Source organism: Palaemon carinicauda, chromosome 35 (assembly GCF_036898095.1).
Source record: "Palaemon carinicauda isolate YSFRI2023 chromosome 35, ASM3689809v2, whole genome shotgun sequence".
Classification (NCBI taxonomy): Eukaryota; Metazoa; Arthropoda; class Malacostraca; order Decapoda; family Palaemonidae; genus Palaemon; species Palaemon carinicauda.
Genome location: NC_090759.1, coordinates 35,625,213 through 35,633,325, shown reverse-complemented (window position 1 = coordinate 35,633,325; position 8,113 = coordinate 35,625,213).

Sequence of the window (8,113 nt, the reverse complement as noted above, 5' to 3'; positions counted from 1 at the left end):
ATATATATATATATATATATATATATATATATATATATATATATATATATATATATATATATATATATATATATATATATATATATATATATATATATATATATATATATATATATATATATATATATATATATACATATGTATACTGTACATATGCATTTTCTTAATTTATTTTTAATAATTCATAGACAAATAATGAAATAACTATGATTTATTAGGTAAATTAAAACGATTCCAAGGAATTTTGCAGTCCCCTTTCTTTAACATAGACTTCTCTCTGTTATCTTCAAGGGTGGATCGACACCAAATACAGACAGAAGATTTATGGAACATAGATATGGTAGTAACACGTTACCAGATGAACTGGGAGAGTCCTGCGATGTGTCCTATGATTAGTTGAGAGAAGAATTCTATGATAACTGTAAGGTGAGGGGCTTTTAATTTGTTCCTTAGGGTTTCAATGTAATTAAAGTAGGATGGATCAGCAGCATCCTTTGAGTTCCAGAAGTACATTCTATTTTGTAAGTGGAGTTTGCTTTATAATGGTTTGTGATGGCCTGAGCTAAAAATCGTCTATGAGCTCAATGCTTGCAAAAAGCTGTACTTTGATCCTTGGTTGGTTGGTTTTAGATTGGATCACCTCACAACGAAGGAGACCACAGGTTCTTGCGTGAAGGCAGCCGTTTATCCCAGCAAAGGCAAGGGACATGAGCTGGTCAGGACAAATACTATAAACAACACTATATAAGCATGATGGTTAACCCTCTGGGTCTTAAATACTGAGAGATAAATCAAATTAAAACATTCTATGAGTCGATTGCTGTCAATAAACGAGCAATGTGCCTTATGAAATGCTGAATGCCTTGGCATGCACATGATGAAATTACTTGTGGAGGTCCTGTACACTGTTAAGAATTTGCATTTATAAAAAACCCTAAAAGTCTGGGAACATTTATTCCAGGATTTGTATCGTTTTAAAAACGTTATATTGACGTAAAAGCGTAATATTACGGTCATCAACCCGTGAAAAATAAGAACAAAGTAAGGTAAAACTACAGTCGCCTTTATTTCACTGAAATAAGGTTGAGAACAGTAGTTTTACGGAGAATTTCCGATCAAAATTCCGGTCTTTGCTAATAGTGTAGAGAGTAGGGTTCCACTGTTGTATTGGACCAGATCAGCAGCCCTCAAAGTAAGTGAAGTAATATAGGAATTAATACTTTTTAGATTAGAACATGGATGAAGTTTTGTTAACTTTCGTATTTCTGCAGAATAAGATTGAAATACATTCTACATTTGTGTGTGTGTGTGTGTGTGTGTGTGTGTGTGTGTGTGTGTGTGTGTGTGTATTACGCCCTGTAACAGGAGCAGCTTTGTAACAGGAGCAGCTTTGTAACAGCGATTCTAACTACATGCAGTACAGTTACAGAATAAATTAGTTTACAACAATGTACTTCTTTCCATCCTTTATATATCTATTTCAGCGAAGAGAATAATTACTGAAGCGACACGACAGAATTTTTTGTCGTATTTTATAGAATATAAATAAAGTTGTTTTAAGGAATTCCTTCACATTTATGGAATATTTTGCGCCATTGATGTTAAGTCCTCCGTAACATCTGCATACAAAACATTCGTTATGTGTTCCTAAATTCTGAATGATTTAAGAGAATATTTCAATGAGAAAAAGTTGTTGCTGAGTCGCATTTTAATGAAGAATTTACCATCGTAAATACTGACACTATATATGTGTATATATATACATATTTATATGTATATATATATATATATATATATATATATATATATATATATATATATATATACTGTACACACACATACACACACACATTCATATATATATATATATATATATATATATGTATATATATATATATATATATATATATATATATATATATATATATATATATATATGTGTGTGTGTGTGTATGTGTGTGTACAGTATATATATATATACATATATATAGATATATATATATATATATATATATATATATATATATATATATATATTTATATATATATATTATGGTACTACTGGTAAGAAAGTTTTCCTACCGAGATTCCAAGGTATTTTGATATCTTTAATCACAAGACTGCATGTTAACTACCATTTCTAATACTAACAAAGTCATCAGTCCGCCTATGAGGTAACGTCCCTGACTGGTGATCGCCGGACAGGGGTTCGAGTCCCGCTCATACTCGTTAGTTCCTTTGGTTGCTGTAATCTCATAATCCTTGTTATCTAATGATGGGGGCTCTGGGGGAGCATATAGGTCTACCTGCTGAGTCATCAGCAGCCATTTCCAGGCCCTCCTTGGTCCTAGCTTGGGTGGAGCGGGGCCTTTGGCGCTGATCATATGTATATATGGTTAATAGGGCTTGATAGGGCAATGCCACTCTCCCTTGGCTCTGCCATTCTTGAGCTGCCTTTAAACCTTTAAAACTGTTTATCTCATATAAATACTCCAGCAACCTATTTAGTGCCCTGTGATTGGGCCTGGAATAGTGTCTTCCAAGATGGGAGTTTTTCTTTGGCGTTAAAATTTGATTTTAAATCATACTTATTGATAGGAGGTTTCCAGATATATTTTCATTGAGAATTTGTATATGTTCCTAAGTGATATAAAATCTAAAAGTTCTTCTCTATCTTTTTATGGTAGTAATTTCCTACAGGTTATAAAAGATGAAGGGAGCAAATAAAATCCATGCAATTTTTCAGAGCTAATTATTATTATCACTATAATTACTAGCTAAGCTTCAACACTAGTTGGAAGAGCAGGATGCTATAAGCCCAATGACTATAACACGGAATAACAGCCCAGTGAGGAAAGGAAATAAGGAAATAAATAAACTTTATGAAAAGTAATGAACAATTAAAATGAAAAATTTCAAGAACAATAACAACATTAAAATAGATTTTTCATATATGAACTATAAAAAAGACTTAGGTCAGCCTATTCAACAATAAAAGATTCACCGCAAGTTTGAACTTTGGAATTTTTAACTAAATGAAACACATAGAGACATTCTCTGTCTCTCTCTCTCTCTCTCTCTCTCTCTCTCTCTCTCTCTCTCTCAATGTAAATATTTTCAATAATTTGAGATCCTTAATATACGATGATGGTCTTTTATAACAATCATTTTCACTTGAATACATCTGGCAAAAGGAAAAACTTTCTTTTCTAATACGGTATATTGGGAGTTGAATGTTCATTCTACAGAATAGAAATAATAAAAAAAAAACAAATAATCCTAAGATACTTGATTTGTGTCATATACCCCCTCCTCTCTCTCTCTCTCTCTCTCTCTCTCTCTCTCTCTCTCTCTCTCTCTCTCTCTCATCAGGTAATACCTGATTTGTTCCACATACCCCCCCCTCTCTCTCTCTCTCACTCTCTCATTAGATAATACCTGTTTTGTGCCACATACTCTCTCTCTCTCTCTCTCTCTCTCTCTCTCTCTCATCAGGCAATACCTGATTTGTGTCACATACACCTCCCCCTTCTCTCTCTCTCTCCAGAGAACTTCATCTCTCTCTCTCTCTCTCTCTCTCTCTCTCTCTCTCTCTCTCTCTCTCTCGCTCTCTCTCTCTCTCTCTCTCTGAAGGTAGGCCTACTATGTACGGCAGTGGTCTCGAAATGGCACAAGCTGGCGCCGCCTTTAATGGCTTGGAAAGTATTTTATAGATTAAGGTAAGTCATTACTTATTGGCTGTCTCGATCGGTTGATCGTTAAGTAGGAAAAATAGAACTACAAACACTGGATATCAAAGTTCCAATTTGTTTGTTCTCAGACACTTGACATTTATGACGGATGGGATATTTGATAACATAATTTAAGCATAAATTGGCTTGGAATTAAAGTTACTGATGATATAGTATAGTTATTTAAAAAAAAAAGATCTGATCAGGAATATATAGAAAAGAGAGAGAGAGAGAGAGAGAGAGAGAGAGAGAGAGAGAGAGAGAGAGAGAGAGAGAGAGAGAGAGAGAGAGAGAGAGAGGATAATGTACATTTAACTTTTTTATTTCTCTCAGAAGATTTAAATTGGAATTATCGAGGAGAGAGAGAGAGAGAGAGAGAGAGAGAGAGAGAGAGAGAGAGAGAGAGAGAGAGAGAGAGAGAGAGAGAGAGTTGGGGGTAATTGACATGTAACTTTTTTATTTCTTTCAAAAAGTTTAATTTGAAATTATCGAACACCTAGGAGAGAGAGAGAGAGAGAGAGAGAGAGAGAGAGAGAGAGAGAGAGAGAGAGAGGGGGGATAATCTACATTTAACTTTTGTATTTCTTTCAAAAGATTTAAATTGGAGAGAGAGAGAGAGAGAGAGAGAGAGAGAGAGAGAGAGAGAGAGAGAGAGGAGAGAGAGGAGAGAGAGAGAGTTTGGGGGTAATTGACAAGAATTTTTTTTATTTCTTTCAAAAAGTTTAATTTGAAATTATCGAACATCTAGAAGAGAGAGAGAGAGAGAGAGAGAGAGAGAGAGAGAGAGAGAGAGAGAGAGAGAGAGAGAGGAGAGAGAGAGAGAGGAGAACGTAGTATCTGTTCGAAAATGCCAGCAGATAACTTTATCCATGTTAGACACTATAAGTGTTTAATAACTTTTCGGATACGCTTTAAGTTTGGCTTTTTATAATTTCAAAGTCAGATGAAGATATGGCTTATCTGCCCATGGAACAGAGGCCATGCTTTTATCTCCATTGTTTTTTTTCATATGCCTTATCTAGTTTTGTCGACATCTTATATATCCATCAGCTATAATCATATACGCCAACGAAGTTAGAAGGAGGGTACGCTTTCGCCCCTATTTGTGTGTTCGTGTGTGTGTGTGTTTAATTGTGAACAGCTTCCTAGTCACAATTTTAATCGCAGATTAATGAAACTTGCAGGGATTAACTGTTATGTAAAAAAACTGGAAATGATTAAACTTTAGAAGGTCAAGGTCAAAAGTCAAGGTCAAGGTCAATGAAAATGTCCAATTCACGTTATCAGCCATGAGTTTAGATATCGTTGTCACAGAGACTTCAAACTGGGTTCATATTTGAATGTATGAAAATCCACGCCACTTAATACATGTTAAGGTTAAAGGTCAAGGCTAAGGTCGAGCAAAAGGTCGAGAAATAAGCTGCCACGGCAGAGGTATGTGGTCTACTGTGTGCCCCTCTAGTTTGTTAGGATAATCAGTTGAACCTTTTCTCGTGATAATAATAATAATAATAATAATAATAATAATAATAATAATAAAAATAATGATAATAATAATAATGATAATAATAATAATAATAATAATAATCATAATAATAATAATAATAATAAAAATAATAATAATAATAAATGGATGAAAACCTGCTTAATTAAGATCAAATAAACAAGGCCTTGACTGGTAGCGTAAGGGCTTTTCATTTCAAGATTGATTGACTGATTGAATTGGAGTTATCTGGCATCTTAACATCTAAGGTCATTGACGCCAATATAATTTGTTATAAATAAAGAATATATGGAAATCAAATCTATAAAAATGAAAGCAAAGCTGTCCTTATAAAAGTTAATTTTCTTTAAGAACACCTGCTTCTGAAATAAATCTAAGAATACCGCTACAATAGTACGACACATCATGTCCAAGAATCTTGGCAAGATATCTATTTCTTATGTTGCCTGAAGTAGGTCATTCGGATAACAAGTGCCTCACTGTCAAGGGTACCAAAACCGTAGTCACAATATGGCTGGTGCTGGCTAGTCGTCCCAATATGGCTGGTGCTGGCTAGTTGTCGCAATGTGGCTGGTGCTGGCTAGTCGTCGCAATATGGCTGGTGCTGGCTAGTCGTCGCAATGTGGCTGGTGCTGGCTAGTCGTCGCAATATGGCTGGTGTTGGCTAGTCGTCCCAATATGGCTGGTGTTGGCTAGTCATCGCAATGTGGCTGGTGTTGGCTAGCCGTCGCAATATGGCTGGTGTTGGCTAGTCGTCACACTATGACTAGTGTTAGCTAGTCGTCGTAATATGGCTGGTGTTGGCTAGTCATCGCAATATGGCTGGTGTTGGCTAGTCGTCGCAATATGACTGGTGTTGGCTAGCTGTCGCAATATGGCTGGTGTTGGCTAGTCGTCACAATATGGCTGGTGTTGGCTAGTCGTCACAATATGGCTGGTGTTGGCTAGCCCTCGAAATATTGCTGGTGTTGGCTAGTCGTCACACTATGACTAGTGTTAGCTAGTCGTCGTAATATGGCTGGTGTTGGCTAGTCATCGCAATATGGCTGGTGTTGGCTAGTCGTCGCAATATGACTGGTGTTGGCTAGTCGTCACAATATGGCTGGTGTTGGCTAGTCGTCACAATATGGCTGGTGTTGGCTAGTCGTCGCAATATTGCTGGTGTTGGTTAGCCCTTGAAATATTGCTGGTGTTGGCTAGTCGTCGCACTATGACTAGTGTTAGCTAGTCGTCGTAATATGGCTGGTGTTGGCTAGTCGTCGCAATATGGCTGGTGTTGGCTAGCAATCGCAATATGACTGGTGTTGGCTAGTCGTCGCAATATGGCTGGTGTTGGCTAGTCGTCGTAATATGGCTGGTGTTGGCTAGCTGTCGCAATATGGCTGGTGTTTGCTAGTCGTCGCAATATGGCTGATGTTGGCTAGTCGCGTGATATGGCTGGTGTTGGCAAGCCGTTGCAATATGGCTGGTGTTGGCTAGTCGTCGCAATATGGCTGGTGTTGGCTAGTCGTCGCAATATGGCTGGTGTTGGCTAGTCGTCGCAATATGGCTGGTGTTAGCTAGTCGTCGCAATATGGCTGGTGTTGGTTAGCCCTCGAAATATTGCTGGTGTTGGCTAGTCGTCGCACTATGACTAGTGTTAGCTAGTCGTCGTAATATGGCTGGTGTTGGCTAGTCGTCGCAATATGGCTGGTGTTGGCTAGCCGTCGTTATATGGCTGGTGTTGGCTAGCTGTCGCAATATGGCTGGTGTTGGCTAGTCATCGCAATATGGCTGGGGTTGGCTAGTCGCGCGATATGGCTGGTGTTGGCAAGCCGTTGCAATATGGCTGGTGTTGGCTAGTCGTCGCAATATGGCTGGTGTTGGCTAGTCGTCGCAATATGGCTGGTGTTGGTTAGCCCTCGAAATATTGCTGGTGTTCGCTAGTCGTCGCACTATGACTAGTGTTAGCTAGTCGTCGTAATATGGCTGGTGCTGGCTAGTCGTCGCAATATGGCTGGTGTTGGCTAGCCATCGTAATATGGCTGGTGTTGGCTAGCCGTCGCAATATGGCTGGTGTTGGCTAGTCGTCGCAATATGGCTGGTGTTGGCTAGTCGCGCGATAAGGCTGGTGTTGGCTAGCCGTCGCAATATGGCTGGTGTTGGCTAGTCGTCGCAATATGGCTGGTGTTGGCTAGTCGCGCGATAAGGCTGGTGTTGGCAAGCCGTTGCAATATGGCTGGTGTTGGCTAGTCGTCGTAATATGGCTGGTGTTGGCTAATCGTCGCAATATGGCTGGTGTTGGCTAGCCCTCAAAATATTGCTGCTGTTGGCTATTCGTCGCACTATGACTAGTGTTAGCTAGTCGTCGTAATATGGCTGGTGTTGGCTAGTCGTCGCAATATGGCTGGTGTTGGCTAGCCGTCGTAATATGGCTGGTGTTGGCTAGCCGTCGCAATATGGCTGGTGTTGGCTAGTCGTCGCAATATGGCTGGTGTTGGCTAGTCGCGCGATATGGCTGGTGTTGGCAAGCCGTTGCAATATGGCTGGTGTTGGCTAGTCGTCGCAATATGGCTGGTGTTGGCTAGTTGTTGCAATATGGCTGGTGTTGGCTAGTCGTCGCAATATGGCTGGTGTTGGTTAGCCCTCGAAATATTGCTGCTGTTGGCTAGTCGTCGCACTATGACTAGTGTTAGCTAGTCGTCGTAATATGGCTGGTGTTGGCTAGTCGTCGCAATATGGCTGGTGTTGGCTAGCCGTCGTAATATGGCTGGTGTTGGCTAGCCGTCACAATATGGCTGGTGTTGGCTAGTCGTCGCAATATGGCAGGTGTTGGCTAGTCGCGCGATATGGCTGGTGTTGGTAAGCCGTTGCAATATGGCTGGTGTTGGCTAGTCGT